Source organism: Bactrocera oleae, chromosome X (assembly GCF_042242935.1).
Source record: "Bactrocera oleae isolate idBacOlea1 chromosome X, idBacOlea1, whole genome shotgun sequence".
Taxonomy (NCBI): domain Eukaryota; kingdom Metazoa; phylum Arthropoda; class Insecta; order Diptera; family Tephritidae; genus Bactrocera; species Bactrocera oleae.
Genome location: NC_091541.1, coordinates 27,542,902 through 27,559,404, shown reverse-complemented (window position 1 = coordinate 27,559,404; position 16,503 = coordinate 27,542,902). Strand labels below are relative to the sequence as shown.

Below are 16,503 nucleotides of genomic sequence, written 5' to 3'. Positions count from 1 at the left end.
AATTAAACCTGAAACGGATGACTCTTTGCAAGAAGGTCCAGAACTGGAAAGTGTAATGCATGAACTGGAGTTGAACCAATGTACCACGAGTGGAGAAATAAATTCAGAAAGCTCAGTCACAAAAGCATATTGGGCAGAGCGGAGTAGTTTAAAGTAGATGTGTGGCTGCTTGCATCGAGTATGGAAAATCGAAAATGGGCAAACCTCCCGATGGTTTTTCCAAAGGTTCGAATTCCTAAAGTTCTTAACGTGCGGTACAATGGCCCAAGAGGAGGGCACTTGAAAATCACGAAAACCTTGGTGAAATTGAAGCAAAGGTTTTATTGGACTGGTTGTCATCAATGAGTTATGGAGAGGATTGTAAAATATGCTGAATGGATTGTAGCTAAAGGATCAAGGTCCCGGAGTCAATGCCAGATGGGACAGTACAATTCGGATGCGCCAGTTGAGCAAATAGGCGTGGATGAAGATGGTCCATTTCACACCAATAAATTAGGAAATAATCCTGATTTGATAGTCAAGGACCATTTCAACGAATGGCCAAAATTATACACAATTTCTAATCAAGAGGCTGAACCAGTGGCAGACGCATTCATCAACAAGTGGGTAACGAGATTCGGTGTTCCGATGGAGTTGCATTCTGATTAAGAATGTAATCTCGAGTCAAGGGATGTATCAGAAACTGGGTATCCGCAAAACGGATCGACCAAGATTCACACCAGCTTAAAAGACGAGATGAGGGACATAAAAGCTTTGTGTTTGGTACAGCAAATAGTCTTATCAGGACGATCAGACTGAAGTGGAGCGCAGTGTAACGATCATGGATGATAAAACAAAACCGAACCGACGATAAATTGCCAGAAGTAACTAGACAGCAAATTGGTAGCTGCCAGAATGTTGTAGAGGCGAAGTTTTGTTAAAGATGTACTATGTAAGAGCTGCCATGTTGTGCAGCACACACAGTTCTAGTTAGAGTGCTGTCTTGTTAAGAGCAATTGAGACATAAGCAAAAAGTTATAAGATCGAATAACAAGCAATAAGTGTTAAGTTGTTGGAATTAGAAGTGAAGATAAGTGTATATCCATTAAATTGTGACTTTTATTTAACAATCCAGTGATCGAACTCAAGAGTGGGTTACAAGGTAAACGATTTATCGAGAAATCCGTTATAATATCAATTTTCTCATTTAATTCGATTGGCAAGTTGACGATCAAGCTTGAGCAGCTGATCACATAGTTTTGAAAACAAATGACATGCAATTGTTGGGAATACGAATACGTAATGTACGAATATAAAGAATTAGTAATTTAATGTCACTATTATTTTAAACAAAAAGTCAGACATTGGCATTGGGGTCTACATTCGGCATCTAGAGAGTTGAGAGGTTATGGCCCGTTTTGATAATTTTTACCTTGAATGTGCAATATTTTATTCCGATATTTGCATCTGACTTAGTTATAGATCTTAGTAAGTTATCGTATTTATAGTAGTTTTCATCATAATCGTTATAAGGAGAGTGGGCGGGGTTTATTGCTTGAAGTATATACTGTAGCAAATTGTGTTATATGGGAAGTGGGCGTGGTTGGATTTCACTAATTTTCACACTGTAACATAAGGATAGCATTCTAATGTACCTTTTTAGTCGAGTGGTTACTGAAATTTGAGATTTCATTCATAAGTGAGCGGTGCCAGTGCCATTTATCTTTACTGTAAGATGTTTCTTTAGAAAATTGTAGCATGACCGTTCTATAATGGATGGGCGTGGTTATCATTTGATTTCACCTATTTTCTTACTATATCAAAAGGTACTAGAAAAGCTGATTTTCAGGAAGTTTGGAGATTTAGTGGTTTGTGAGAAGTGTTAAAATTAAATTTTTAACCACAGAAGTAACTAGCTTATTTTATACCCTATACAAAACTAGAGCTTCATATCCTTATTTGTAGCTAATATATAGCCGTTAATAATTTTCGATTAACGGCCTTTTCTGAGCGTGTCAATGGTCCGATTCTGCCCTTCTGCTATACCAAACCGCTCAGAGTGCCAAGGAACATGTATACCAAGTTTACTCATGTTATCTTAATTTGTACACAAGTTGCCTGGACAGATGGCTAGATACATATCCGGAATTAAACTCGTCTCGTCATCCCGATCATTTTGATATACGTAACTCTATATCTAGCCTGATTAGTTTTAGGTGTTAAAAACAACCGTTAAATGAAGAAAAATACTTGACTCTGGACTAAGATGTTGCGAGAGTATAAAAATATTATATTAAGAAAGAGACCCAGCTGGTTTCTACATAAGTATGTACCAATACTACCGAGAAATTATTATTTCTGTGTCATCGACAGAAACTTTTCATAGTGGGACCTCTGATAATACGTATAACTTTATTTAATAGCATTACAGACAAACAGAATATAGTTGTTCATTTGGCTTCCGTACCTCTAAGAAACACTCCTATATTAGGTTTGCACTTCCTATAACGAACAAACATCGCGAACTGCTCCATTCTTATTATGAGCATGACCGTGACCACAACGATTTAATGCTATATATTTGAAAAAAAAATATCACAAAAAAGATAATACAATAGAAATATATTTCATAACAATAAACGTATTAAAGTCTTCACTAAAATTCACATGTTTCTAGTGTTGGCAAGCTTTCGGGTAAAGAGTAAACAAGAGTAGTTTTATCACACTGCAGTAATTATGCGACTTTTTCAGATATTTTATCTACATTTTTTTTAATATATATATTATTTGTCAGTGCATTCCTACTGATTAAGATATGTCACCAATGAAAACTGAAACTCGATAATGAACGTCTTCGCTTAACATACAGGCTGGTTGAAAAGTGAGAAGTGCTCACCAAGAAATATCACTACTAGCTCAAAACACGTGCAAAGTTACAAGTCATTCTGTCAATTAACTCTTTGTTTACAAGTCATTTGAAGTTTAATATCGCGCAGTGACTCTGATTCTTTGTTTTAAAAGGTTTAAAAGCAAAGAAAGGTATGAACAATTGTAAGAAGTGTATAAGGAGTCCTCACCCTCAAAACGCATCGTTGGATTTTGGGCTGGTGAATTTAAACGTGGTCGTACTAGGCTTGAAGACGATCCAAACGAAGGAAGACCAAAAACTGCAACCACACCAGAAATCATTGAGCAAGTTCATAATATTGTTAGTGAAGATCCAAGTTTGACCAAGCGTGCAATTGCTAATGCCATAGGCATCGCAGACGAATGAGTACTTCATATTTAACGTGGAAAATTACATATGAAAAAGCTGTTTGGAAAGTTAGTGCCGCACACGTTAACAATTCAACAAAAACTGGATCGAAAACAAATTTCTCAGTATAATTTGGAGCGTTCTAAGCAGAAATAACCGATTTCTTGTGTCGTTTTATAACTATGGATGAGACTTTGATCCACCACCATGATCCTAAATTGAAACAAGAACATTTACAGCAATCCACAAAGAAGGTCATAAAAGTAAAACAATCAACTCTGAATATTATTACAGCCTTTTGGATCAGCTGGATGAAAAAAATCATGAGAAAATACCCGGTTTGCTGCACAAAAAAATATTTTTTCATCAAGACAATGCACGTGCTCACAAAGGTGTTTTAACAATGGCAAAATTCAGCGAAATAAAGTACGAATTGCTGGAGCATCCACCGTATTCACCAGATTTGGCTCCTAGCGAGTACTACCTCTCCAGAAACCTGAAACAACTCCTTCGTGGAAACCGTTCTTCGGCGGTTATTGCACTCGTAGACGGGTATTTTGCAGAGCTTTCGGAAAGTCATATATATTTCGTACCAAAAGCAGTATTTTTTCATTTCGAGTGCAGAAACTTTTCAACCAACCCGTATTAAAGCGCTAATGTGCGCGAGCAGGTAACGCCTGCTGAATTCATTTAATACGAAATCGTTTTTATAAAGAATTGCAATATAAAGAGTATAAGAGCTTCTATAAAAAGAATTTTGTTAAATCAAATATTTTCAAGTAGTCTTATATTTTACTTTTTTAACAAAAATTTTACTTTTAACACGCTTTCATTAGCTTGGGTTGTATGTATGTAATGGAATCTTAGAGCTCAATTTTCACTGGTTTCCAAAAGCCTGATCAACTTGAAACTTTGCACACGTGTCTAGGACCGATGACAATGCAATAATTTGATAACAGTTTTCCATTATTTTAAAAGTGGACGTAACCCCACCTCCGAAGTGGTTTAATGTATATATCTCCCAACCCACTAAAGCTAACTCAACCAAATTTGCTGAGAGAAAGTCCTTTTAGCACTTTTTCATACGCTGTGAAAATGGGTAAGGTCAGATAATAACCACGCCCACTCCCTATATAACGGTTATGTTGAAAACTACTAAAAGTGCGATAACTCACGAAACAAATGCGCTATATGCATTAAATTTCACAAACAAGATGGTGGTGAAGAGTCTTACAGGAGGAGGTGTAAAAATGGGCGTGGCCCACCAATCTTTAGGTGAAATCCTATAACTCAGGAACTATCGAACTAATTTAAACCAAATTTGGTATGTGAGGTTGTGAAAATTTGCGAAATTATACAACGACTATAAAACTATGCAGCTAAAAGCAGGTACTATCCAAACACAAACATGTACTATCCCAAAATACCAAAATAAAGCTATGCAGTTAAAAGCATCAACGATCCATGCTGTCATTTGAATAACAAATTTACTCAAAGGCATCCTTAAAGAATGTGAAAAAATACGTGAGGTTAAATAATAAGTATGGTTTAAAATACTAAAAACATGCTTTTAAAGCACATTAAACTAATAAGTAAAAAGTAAATATAGTTTTAAAAACTAAAAAACACGCTTTTAAACCACTTCAAACCGACCGAATTGACCGAAAAATATTTGTATTATTGTAAGAAAAGCGTGGGATGGTTTGTGCCATATTTTTCGTTTATCTAGCACATCCAACTTTTCTCACAATAATACAAAATAGATGAAAATCAATATACCCGAATTCCCACCTGTCTTTAAATCGTTTAGGTTGGTCAAAATGTGTGCTATTTTAGTGAAATTAATTGGACAAAATTAAGCCTCTTTGATTGAGTTTATGTCAGATATATGGTGGCTGTGGTAAATATTAACTAACTATACTATAGCTGGTATAACAATACAAGGGTTGTACTTGAGGTTTAATTTTGAACACGATTGATACAAATATTTGTCAATGGAAAAAATAATGAAATTTTAAACACTAACCCGAAAATTGATATTTTTGATTTAGGGACTAATTTATAGATACGAGGACATTAAACCAATGGTAAATTGTAGCCTTCTGAATGGTGATCTTTGGTGAAACGATTTTTCCACTAGTACCATCGAAAAGTTTATCAGTAGTTTATATATACATATGTATATATATATAGATAAAGCTGCAAACGCCCTGTAGCAAACTACTCCGCCGACTTTTTTATATATATAAAAATGAAACTCATTTCCCGTTGTCACGCCATAACTTGAAAACAGCTAGACCGATTTGGCTGTTTTTTTTTTTGTAGTTTTCTAATACTCTGTAGAAGGTTCTTACGGAAAAAATATTAAGAAATTGCATATTTTAAAAGAGTTCAAGGGAATTCGAGGATGGTTTAGATTCACAATTTGGTCCACTGGAAAATGTTTATTTAACTAATTTTTCATTGATAAGTAGTTGTTAATTTTGGAATGTTTTACATTGGATCCGGTAGACTGCGCTACCATCGCAGATGTTAGAACGTTTTACAGAGAACTCCGGCAGACAGACTTTTCTCGCGGCTAATTATACGTTGCGTGCTCGAGAGTAGGAAAACCATCGAATTTATTTGTTTATACCTCTCAAGGATTAACCAAAAATATTGTACATCCTATGGTATTACGATAACTTCAGTTTTTGTAGATAATTAACTCTAAGAATAAATACCCGTTATAGAATAGCTTCAACCTTTTCAGAATCAGTTAAAACGACTTCAAGTTTTGAGTTGAAAATTTTTCGTCAAAACTTTTATTTACTAATTTCAAAAAGTTTAAATTTAATACTTGATGCAGGACAGCGGCTGTCGGGCTTCTAGTTTTCTATAAAAACATGGAACATTTTATATGATGACTGGCATGCGTTATATCAATTTTCAGATTTAAGTTATTACGTTACAAGTTTCATTCACATCATAGCAACACTTGAAAACTTATCAATACAATTTTTATTCTCACAATTAAAAACTATTAAAAACTCTGGTGATAGTCAGTTAAAAAACAAACTTATGATCAACTACACCGATTATGTAAATTATTTGTAGTGCACTTCTGTGCTTCATTGAGTCTGATTAGAACTAAACATACATTTTAGTTACAACTATAGCTTAACCTACGCTACCGTCGCTCGCTGTAGCTACCTGTCATAGTCGCTGGGAGTGTGTTGAGTCAGCGAATCCCACGGCTTTTGTTGGTGAGATTGGATTATCATGTTCAGCATTTAGGCAGACAATACAGACTGTAATTTAACTGCCATCGTTTTGGATTAACTCCTCTCTTCCTAAGTGAGGATCGTCCGCAATCCTTTCAGTTACCTTTTTTATCAAGACATACCGTTTTAGCGGTATGATTTTGTATGTTATCAAACGCACTAGGATAATGACGTATAGAATATTTTATAATATCATACAAATATCACTGTTCTGCAAAACCGTAATTTTGGACATTCATAATATTATATTTCTATTATAGTTACATTAGTAGAGTGCTCCTCGAGTGTGTTTAAATCATTATTGTATAAAAGTACAGGGCTAATTAAATTAAGTTTGACTAACGTCATAGAGATTGTGACAGCTTGTAACTCGATGTTTATTATTCTATTTCTTTCTAATATTATTTCTTATTAGCTTGCTAATCGCAGAAATAAACAAGGTTCGCGAAGTGTGGTTGGTTGTTCATAGCATTTTATGCCGTTGACCTTTTCAGGACTGATTTTTCTACCGGTATCCTCACTGTTTTTGATTAGATAATTACGTCATCTATGTAAACATGACATGTCTTGTCAATTTGGTCTCTCACAACATCATTGATAGCTCTTTGAAATATGCTTAGGGCATTTTTAAGCCCAAAAGGCAAGCGCCAGAATTCATACTTGCCATTGTTTACAAACAAAGCTGTTTTTTCTCTGTCTCTTTCTGCTAACTCAATCTGGTGAAAACCAGATTTCAAATCAAGTGTGTTAAAGTATTGGACACTCTTTAAATTTGACAATATCACCATTTCACTTGGCATCGGATACTTGTCCTCGATTATGATCTCATTCAGTTTTCTGAAGTCAATTACCAAACGTTTATTTTTATTTCCTGCTTGATTTATTCCTCTTTTTATCAACAACCCAAGTCATGTTAATAAAGGGGAACCTTGACGGACGAATAATGCCATTGGCAAGAACGATATGGGTAGAGTTTAGCGTAAACTGCTTCTTCGGTTTTAGTTCTAATATTAACAATTAGATTTGTATTGAAAGGCAAAGACACGTTAGGATCTGCAAAGGCTTTCTTTTTATTATTTATCATTTTACAAAACTGATTTCGGACAGAAGAAGGAATCTCTTCACTTCTTACATTAATAAAATTAACATTTTTGCATCGTGGAACAACAGGTTTTCGTTTCCAAAATCGTGTCGTATTATTCCACTGATCAATTCTATTTGAGCATATACTTGGTTTGGTAGATCTAATCAAATTATACCGTCAAAAGTTGATATATAATATTATATTAGATAGTATGAAAAAATCTGTGATTACAACGAACCGAACCTTTGTCTCACAGAACTATTGCCATGTTTTTACTGTAAATCGTCTAGATGCGGGAATAATGTTTTTTATGTCGAATATTGGTTTGATGTAATTTTTTGACGCTCCTGTGTCAAATATCTTTTCTTATTTGATTCTACCTCTTGGGCTAATGCTAAGGCACTAGGTAGGTCACTGGGACGAGAAGCAAACAGTATGTCACATAACGGTCTTTTAAGGCCTGATATAAAGACTCGTAACACATCTGCTCTATACTTTTAGCAAATTGATTCTGCTATTTGACCTTCATGAGTCATTATAGTTTTATTTGGAAGGAGAATCAATTTCTTTTCAACCTCATCGAAATATTGAAGCACTCAAAGATTACACTGTCTTAAGGTGGAAAGGTGGTGGAATTAAATATATCAGGCGTTTGTCCGCATATGTGAATTCTAATCTCGCTATTATTATATCGAAATTTAATACTGTATTAAATGATGCTAAAATTGCATTAGCAGAACCCTTTACTTTGTTCCTAATTATTCCAACTGCTTGAAAATGTCTCGAGCTGCCTTGGTAACTTTTAAATACTTCATATGCTGTATGGGCGGCCTGTCGCCAGGAATTGCTCATCAAAATCTGGTAATGATTTTACCAGATCAAGGGGCACCTCACTTTTTACTTGGGGTAATATTTTTACTGGTTCGAATGTTTGTGAAGTTTTCCCAGTGGACAGAGTAGTCATTTGCTTCGTCAATCATTGTAGTTTAAGGTCAAAAGTCTGTTCTTTTTGTTGCAGGGCGCCAGTCATGGCCTGTATTAATTGGCGTCCATTATATTTCGCATGGAAATTTGTAAATAACTTATTTTTTTATCAAGTCCTCTAAATTTTCGTTAGGTTTTTATCAATATTTTCTTCTAAAAAGGTAGTTTTGTTCAAATTTCTTTATTTAACAATTCCGCTGTATAAGTTTTCACACTTTAACTTCAACTTTTTTAACGAGGACTCTACTTACAGTTTCAAGTCTGTCGAATAGTCCATTGTATCCTGGAATTGCGTTCTTATATTGTATGTTTTTTATTTTGACGATTTTTTCAGCCTCACTAGGCGCCAATTTTCAGCCTCACTAGGCGCCAATTATATGCAATGCACTCGGCGCTTTATTGAGTCTGTTTAGAAATAAACTTACGTTCCACTTACAACTACAACTTGTATAACTTAACCTACTCTGCTCTCTTTGTAGCTACCTGCCCTAATCGCTGGGAGTGTATTGAGTCAGCGAATCCTACGGCTTTTGTTGTTGGGATTGGGTTACTATGTTCAGCATTTACGCAGACAATACAGCGTGTGTAATTTGACTGCCATCGTTTTGGGTTAACTTGTATGCTAAAGCAACCAACGCTCAAAAAGTAACTTTGGGTAGTAAGTTTCATTTAAATTCGTACTATGGAGTTACCGAAATGTAATGTAAGTTAATGCTTAAACACAATTCCAAGTGAAGTCATTTCCCTACTTTCGTTCATGTCATCCTGACATAATAAATTTCTCTGACAATACGAATTTGACATTGGAAACGAAATTGTTGTAATCTTTCTCTCTATCATTCAAAATTCAACGTACACGGACTATAGAATAGTAGTAAGAACTGATGTAAACTCTCAGTAATTTAGCGTGTACTAATCGAATTATACACATATATAAAAAACAGGAAAATGTTTCATTCTCGCTTTTAGCTAGCATTTTAGTAACCATTAAGTAGTAAAGATTAAGTCGAAGAAAAACAAATTTAATATTAAAGCGTCGATAAAAACTTTGAGAATGATCATAAATCATAAATAAAACATAAATAAAATTACTTCTGGAACCAAGAAAGTCACGCTATGATTTCTAAATATCAAGGACAGCAAATGTAGCATACATATGTATCCAATTCTCTTTTCTGAAAATGTTTACCAATTCGGCTGTATGCCAAACAGTAGAAAAATGAAAATTCTGACAGATAAAAGTGAAATTTTGAAATTTTTACCGGTGAATCCAAATGTCAGAATTTTACCCAGCTCAGATTACAGATATGCATTCACGAAGAAACGAATTTAAAGGAACCGTTGCATACAAAATATGTAAGTTATAAAATATGATATTTATTCGTAACTATGCATTTATTTATGTTATTATTTACTCCTTTCAATACAGGAATTATACTTTTAAAACGGAAAGTTCTATTCTTCTTCAGCATTTAAGTAAAAATAATATTTTTTTAGTTGATTAGCTGATCTAAATGTACATATATTTTTGTAGAAAAGTCGAAAAAACATTTCAATTCACTAAGGATTGTATAAGCTGCGAGTCTCAATAGAAGAGTATGGTCCGCCTTAGAATGTCTATATGAACATAAGTCGGGTTGTAATGGAAATATTTAAAAAACATCTCTCATTCAATTTGAGAAAAGAGAGTCACAAGTATATGCATATGTATGCTACATTTGCTGTCCTTGATATTTTGAAATTATATCCGTTTTCAGTACGAATTTCATAAGAAAAGATTATCTGACATGTTCTATATTTTTCTTTAACCGAATTTAAAATATTTGAAATAGCAGCGAAACTTTCTTGGTGGTATATCTTGGGATCCGCTTAACCGATTTCAACCAAATTCGGTGCATAATGTTCTTTTCATATTTCTATGTTATTTCCCATATACCACCATTTTCAATTCCATCTGATTCTTTCACTTTCCACTATGCATATCAAGCAACAATGATTATATCGGGGTAAAACTTTGCGTGAATAATACGTTTAAAGTATGCCACCTTGTGAACAAAAATTGTCTGAATCGAACCAAAACTGTTCAAGCCCCTAAGTACTAAATATGTTGACCTTCTACCGAAAATATCAGTCAATTCACAAAGAAATCTCAAACGAGTATACCATTTGACTTTGCGAGAGTATAAAATGTTTGGTTACATCCGAACTTAGCCCTTCCTTACTTGTTATTTATGTTTTATTTATGATTTATGATCATTCCCAAAGTTTTTATGGACGCTTTAATATTAAATTTGTTTTTTTTCGACTTATTCTTTACTACTTAATTATTACTAAAATGCTAGCTAAAAGCGAGAATGAAACATTTTCCTGCGGTATAATTCGATTAGACACGCTAAATTACTGAGAGTTTACATCAGTTCTTACTACTATTCTATAGTCCGTGTACGTTGAATTTTGAATGATAGAGAGAAAGATTACAACAATTTCGTTTCCTTACGTTTTTTGGAGAACGTGTGATGTGTTCGATGAACGAAAAATATGGCCCAACCATTCAACTCTTTTCTCACAATAATACAAATATTATTCGGTAAATATTTCTGTCACTTTATAAAAGGAATTTTATTTCACTTTTTAGTTTGAAGTGGCTTAAAAGCGTGTTTTTTAATTTTTAAAACTATATTTATTTTTCACTTTTTAGTTTAATGTGCTTTAAAAGCAAGTTTTTAGTATTTTAAACCATACTTATTATTTAACCTCACGTGTTTTTTTCACTTTCTTTAAGGATGCCTTTGAGTAAATTTGTTATTCAAATAACAGCATGGATCGTTGATGCTTTTAACTGCATAGCTTTAGGGGCATTTTTGGATAGTACATGCTTGTGTTTGGATAGTACCTGCTTTTAGCTGCTTAGTTTTATAGTCGTTGTACTATTTCGCCCATTTTCACAGTGTGTGATAGGATAGGCTAGGTAACCTCACATACCCAATGGTTGAAATTAATTTGATAGTTCCCAAGATATAGAATTTTAAATTAATTTGATAGTTCCCAAGATATAGAATTTCATCTTAAGGCTGCGGGTGACACGCCCATTTTACAATTTTTATCATATAAAGCTCTTTCCTCCCATCTTGTTGGTAAAATTTAATGCTTATGGCGCATTTGTTTCGTGAGTTATCGCACTTTTAGTAGTTTTCAACATAACCGTTATATGGGGAGTGGGCGTTAATATCTGATTTAACACATTTTCACAGCGTATGAAAAAGTGCTAAAAGGACTTCCTCTCAGCAAATTTGGTTTAGCTTAAGCGGATTGGAAGATATATACATTAAACCATTTAAGGGGCGGTCCATTGCATTATCATCGGTCCATGACACGTGTGCAATGTTTCAAGTGATCAGACTTCTGAAAACCAGTATAAATTAAGCTCTAATAGTCCATTACATACATACATACAACCCAAGCTAATATAAGCGTGTTAAAAAATCAGAAACTAAGAAATACCGCATCACTTAACAAGTTGCGAAAAGAAAGAAGAATTATATTGTATTTTCTGATGAGAAGAAGTTTAATTTCGAAGGCCCAGACGGATACAATTTTTATTTCCACGACTAGCGCTAGGAGGAGCACTATTTGGATCGCTTACAAAGTCGAATCGAGGGCAATGGTGTGGTGAGCAATATCCTATTATGGCACCTGCGAATTGCAAGCCAAAATGTTGATGTTCTGAAATGGGCACCATACTCCTCGGATCAAAATATTATAGAAAGCGTCTGGGGATGGGTGGTTAAAAAAGTGTATGAAGATTATAAGCAATATACCACTAAAGAGGAACTAATTGATGGCATAAGACTGGATTGGTAAACGATTACATTAAATTTTATTATAAAACTATATTATTCTCTCCCAAATAGAGTTTGGAAAATCCTTGTCAACAAATGTGGAACTACACATTATTAATTTATTTTAAATACATTCTTAATTAAAATTACAAATGTTAAGTTTGACTTTTTATGTGAAAAAAACTAAAAAAAAATTTAGTTGGCATATGGTAATAAAATTATCCTGATGACCCAATATTTCTAATTCGTTAAAGAATCTTTGGAAAAAAGTGCTCTAGCGCAAATATTATGGATGGACATCAACCAAGCAAGCTTAAAAGGGCGCTAATTTGACAATACGCAGTGTATATCACAAGTAAGAGCACTGTTGGCTAATGACATAGCGTAAATGCATACGGTTATACACCTAGAGTCAAAGTAATAAAATTTATAATAAGAACTATACTAACTAAATGTATATTAAAATTATATAAAGGTAGAAATCAACTTTAGGTGACCCAAAAAATACATCTCCAGAATTTATATTTTATACATACTCTTAGCGTTTTTGTGTCAGAAGTAAATGAGCAAGAAATAAATCCATACACACGAGTATACTTGTATACAAACATTTTGTATTTGTATACTCCTCATATGTATGAATTTGAATATGTACATAAATATTTGTATCTGCGTAAATTTGCTGTTACTATTATACCCTGAATAGGGTATATTAAATTTGCCACAAAGCTGAGTCGACATCGACGAGCTGAGTCGATTTGGCCATGTCCGTCTGTTTGTCTGTATATACGCGAACTAGTTAGTCAGTTTTTGAGATATCGATCTGAATTTCTCCTTTTCTCCTTAAGAAGCTGCTCATTTATTATATTATATAGAATATGGTTGCCATTCAAACTGGACGATCAAAATCCAGTTCTTGTATGAAATACCATGACGAGATATCTTCACGAAATTCGACATGGATTATTGTCCAAGGCAAGTCTACAATTTCCGAACAAATTTTTTTGATCCGATATATATAGCACTATACTATATAATCCTTGTATGGAAAACTTTTTAATTTGTGAAGGGTATATAGCGAAGTTAATATATTTTTTGCTTAGGCTTTAGCGAAGAACGCAAAACTTTTAAAAATTGGTTGTTGTATAAAATAACACAACAGTTTGTATAATTTGCGAAGCTTATTTAGTTCTCAGTTAGGTTATTAAAGAAAATTACGAATTCTTTAAAGATAATATTAAAGAACACTTGACAAATGAATAGCTTTGAATGATTGTCACCTGATATGATAAAATATATTATGGTAACTCTACTGTATACATACATATGTATGTCGTCGAAGACAACATTGCAGTGGTAGCGTAAATGAGCAAATAAACTGATAATATGACGAGATAATAGAGATAATTTAAATCATGTTCAATAGGCAGGTAAAAATTCAAACGCTGCACAATTCGCAATCAAAAAAATCAAATAATTTGTAATCAGAGCACCTCAATTTTAGTACTTATACTAGCGACCATAATCAAATTTCTTTTAGTGAAAAGGTGAATGCGTTGAAACCTTAACGTGGTCAGCTGCTAAACGTACCTACTAAATCGGTTATATTTATATCACAAACAAATCGAACGAATTAAATTAATTATCGCGTGGATTTTGATATCGTATCGTCTATAGTTAGCTCATGTAAGTGTTATTGAACTTTTAATCAAAATATTAAATTCCTTATTGTGAAACACGGGTACATAGACTTTATGTATATATGTATAAATTATAAATTATAAATTCTGGGGTTTAAATTAGTGCTTCAATCGTACTTTAAATACATGAAACGAGTTGTTGATTAAAAATTAATTCCCGCTCATAAAATTTATGTAAAAAACGATCATTTGCCAAAGGGAACCTGTTTAAATATACTTTAAACTGCTTCAACTAAAAATAACCGAAATTATATTGAAAAAATTATAGTCGTGACGATTTGAATTTATAACTCCATGTTTTCGTATCGTTTTGTAACCTGTGTGACCTCGACGTACTAAAACCAGGCTGCCACACTGTATTGTAACCATATAATCCGTAATAGCAACTCACTACATAAAACCTGGTTAGATTAAACGAAAACTTTGATTTTTTGTAAAGTTTTCCATGGTTGGAGCATGCTTACCGAAGCAATATTTTAAAATTTAATTTAAAGCCGTGACTTGAATCCACGACCAATTTATCTGCAAATCATCTTCAAAGGTAAGGTTGTAGGAGTTTTAACTGAACAATGTCCAATCAGGATTAATGCGGTAAGATTGAACATTTTACTGCAGGCCAGTTGTATCAGCTGCTTGGACGAAGATGAGATGGAAACATCCCAACACTGCCTCCTCGAATGTCCTGCATTTGTCAGATCAAGGCTAAAAAAAACTAGGATCTCAAACTTTTAGACATCCAGGCGAAATACAAGAAATAGAAATAAAGCACCGTAGCAGATTTGGGCGGTTTGGGCAGTTTCAGGGCGCTCTGTTGATAGCTGATATCTAACTGCAGGAGTTTTTCATCTGGCTTCACAAAGGACTGTACATAACAGTCCAAGTGTGCTTTCCCGCCCCGATAAGTAATCAGTTATTTAGCTTAACCCAACCTGAAAGGCGATCTGTAAGATTTCCTGTACGGATCTCGGTGTTCACGATTATTTCATTCACTTGTATAAATGTATGTATGTTCTTTAAGAAAATTCAAATGTTTCCGTTTCGATAAAAATACGCAAACTTAAGCCCACATATACGACTATATAAAAATATATGGGTACGTAGATATCTCATGTGTTTCTTCAGCTAAACCAGTTATAATTACTTATATCTGTTCTGTTTGAAATTATTATATGTGTATAACTCGAACGTCCCTGATATTTTTTGCAACAGTCGTTTCATGAAATTATCAACTTTAAAAAAATCTTGTATAAAACAATAAATCGTTGTCAATCCATTAACAAACATACTTAATTCAAAATCATAAATACATATTTACCTAATGACGTGCCGTTCAAGGTATCAGTAGTGACGTCAATAGTGGACAAACGTCATACTTCGTACATAACAGTATCTGATAAAATATCGAACAACTAAATAAATTTCTAATAATACGTAGCATTAAACTTCTGATATACATATGTATATAAATGAAGACTGTTTGCACCTTATTTATAAGTAGTTTTAATACCTCAGGAAAGCCTCAGTAGCTAGTGCTTATCTCCCAAGAAATGTAAAATCATTAGGGTGTTTAGGGTTAGGTGTAGTCAGAGACTTGAAAAAATTACAAGTTTAAATAATTTTTGTTGCCAGTAAACTATTTTATTTTAAAAACAGTAAAAACATACCAGCATTAAGTAAGGTTTCGACTTGACTTGACTGAAATTTAAAATAATATTAGTATAAAAATAACAAAAGAAATGATTGTTTGTGTTGACTATCACCAATCTTTGGAGATTCATCTAAAATCAATCGGAAAAGAGTTTTATTCACAGATAATCTGATGCCTAATAGAATCTTTTTCTTTCTTTCCAATCCCAGCCTCAGCAAAATGTTTTCCACATTTTCGGGGAAAAAAATAATAGTTAATTGTTAACAAAAAATCGAGATTTCAAAAAAAACAAACAAATCCTTCAGGCAAGTACTATTTTTTTATGGTTTCAAAAAGCTGTATAAATTTTATTAAAATCTACCAAGCGGTTTTCAAGCTACAGTGGTCGCCAATTTAGTTTTGAGAAAAACGCATTCGAATTTTGCAGATGCTGCTAGGTACCTGCTCGCGCTTCGTGGGTGCACGGGAACACTTTGCTAATTATCAAATAACTCGACAAGTATTTGTCGGATTTACTTCAAATTTACTTGATCGTGTAATTTTCGGGTTGAACGAAAACTAATTTTTGAGCGGCAACTCTGGTTACCCAATAGTGCTGGTTCATATACAACGGCTTTTGTTTACGCAACTTATGCTGAAAACAGTCACCAACGTTCCGCCCTTCCGTATTTCTCAAAAAGTGTGCTTGTAGTGGAACGCAGTTGTTTTCTTTTGTTTTCCATTTCACCCATGTTGGCATTGCTCAATTTG

At 33.7% G+C, this 16,503-nt stretch overlaps 1 protein-coding gene across 9 annotated transcripts in view; it reads left to right on the top strand.

Annotated features, from left to right (window-relative positions):
* Positions 1–13,932: 13,932 nt before the first annotated feature.
* Positions 13,933–16,503, top strand: part of PMCA (plasma membrane calcium-transporting ATPase 3) — a 205,597-nt gene continuing 203,026 nt past the window's right edge. For all 9 annotated transcript variants that reach the window (XM_070112627.1, XM_070112626.1, XM_070112624.1 and 6 more), the window contains exon 1: positions 13,933–14,091. The gene's annotated coding sequence lies outside the window, so the exon portion shown is untranslated. The remainder of the gene's footprint in view (positions 14,092–16,503) is intronic.